Genomic DNA, 2,092 nt, shown 5'->3' with positions numbered 1-2,092 from the left:
GCAGGGCAGCAAGGGGCGGGACTGCAGGGCAGCAAGGGGCGGGACTGCAGGGCAGCAAGGGGCGGGACTGCAGGGCAGCAAGGGGCGGGGCTTCGCGCTGCTCAGGAGGCGGGGTTTGTAGTCCGGCTACGACTGCAGCCGCGAAAACTGTTAAGGGTCCGCTGGGGGCCAGCCTCGTGTTAAATGCTTTATTCAGTAACAACAATTAGAATAAACTTCCACTTTTCTCTTGCTTATGTAGTGCCAGGCACTGTTAGAGACTTTGAATAATAGTGAAAGTACTTAGTATAAACATGATGTTTATGGGTGAGTGATATGGGCTAAGCACTGTGACGTCTTGTAAATAATAATTATAAATATAATAAACTACCAATTATTGCTTATTTCGTATCACTCTGCTGAATGCTTCCAATGACAACAGCAGCTACAATAAATACAAGCTACTCTACGTTAAATGTTTATTAGGCAACTGGCACTGTGCTGAATTTTTACTAGTAAATTCGATTTGTTTATGCAATAAATATTTAGAAATACAATGATCAGAAAAGCTAACCTGATTCCAATCCTTTTACTGTAGCCTAGTGAAGAGACATCTTTTGAATAAATAACCACACAAGTAAGTTAAATAATTAAAAATTGCTGGAGAATCCAGATCTGCTTGACCTCAAAAATGGATACTCTACATCATGATTACCGTTTAAATTGTATTTCATTATATTATGTTTACTGTGAAAGTAAAATAGGTGTTCTCAATAGTCTCCTATACATACCAATATAGGTGAAACAAACATGGCAAATTGCTAACAATGGCTGACTTGACATCGCAGGTACATGGTTTTCTTGTACTGTTTCTCCCACTTTTCTGTATACTTGAAATTTTTCATGATACACAGGTTTCTTGGAAGAATAATCTTTGTATTTTAACTGGAGCATTTAGTCCATTTACATTTATTATATTTACTAATATATCTGGAATTATTTCTACCATCGTATTTTGTTATTTCTACTTGTCCTGCCTGTTTTGTTTTTCTTTTTTTTCCCCTTTCTTCTTTGGGGTTTATTTTTATTCTCATTCTTATTTTCTTCACCTACATACTCTATTTCTAAGTTTTAGTGGTTACTTGAAAATTCTGGGCATGCATGCTTACCTTGTGAAAGTCCAGTATGTTTAAATATTTGTAAAAATGTCTTTACCCTGTTTCCTTAAAATATGAAGACTTCGGAGTACTTTAATCACCCATCCTCTAAATTAGACACCTTAATGTAGTGTATGTTAAGTTTAACCTTTGCCATTTTAACCCCAGGAGACATTATTAAATTGTTTTATACAGTCAGCATTAGTTTAGATTCAGCCACACAATTACCATTTTTATTCTTCTTCTTGCATCTCAGCTTTCATGAACAGGATCACTCTCCTTTTGCCTGAAGTAAATCCTTTAAATTTTACTTTTTTGTAGGTTTGTTGGTGCAGACACTCTCAGTTTCTGTTCGTCTGCAAATGCATTCGTTTTTGTCTTTTGTTGTTTTTTATTTATTTATTTTTGGAGATGAGGTCTTGCTCTGTTGCCCATGCTGGAGTGCAGTGGCATGATCATGGCTCACTGTAGCCTGTATCTCCCAGGCTGAAGCAGTCCTCCCACCTCAGACTCCCATGTACCTGAGACTAAAAGCATGCACCTCCATGCCAGGCTAATTTTCTTTATTTTCTGTAAAATCTCACTATGTTGCCCAGGCTGGTCTCAAACTCCTGGGCTCAAGTGATCCTCCAGCCTCAGCCTCCAAAGTGCTAGGATTACAGGCATGAGCCATTGCACCTGGCCTTGTCCTTGTTCTTGAAAGATGTTTTGGCTTCCTTGCTTGAATGACAGCTGTCCTCTCTCAGCACAGTTGATTGCCATCCACTGTTTGCCTGCTCCCCCTCATTGCTCCTCAGGAGTCCAGTGACAATCTTACATCGTTCCCTCATAGGTTGTTGGTCTTTTCCCCCTCTTCTCATGTTCTACAGTTTTACCTTGCTGTATCTTTTTTTTTTTTTTTTGAGACGGAGTCTTGCTCTGTTCCCCAGTCTGGAGTGCAGTGATGCCATCTCAGC

This window comes from Mandrillus leucophaeus, unplaced genomic scaffold (assembly GCF_000951045.1).
Source record: "Mandrillus leucophaeus isolate KB7577 unplaced genomic scaffold, Mleu.le_1.0 Scaffold19, whole genome shotgun sequence".
NCBI classification, from domain to species: Eukaryota; Metazoa; Chordata; class Mammalia; order Primates; family Cercopithecidae; genus Mandrillus; species Mandrillus leucophaeus.
Note: the sequence above shows the minus strand (reverse complement) of the source record.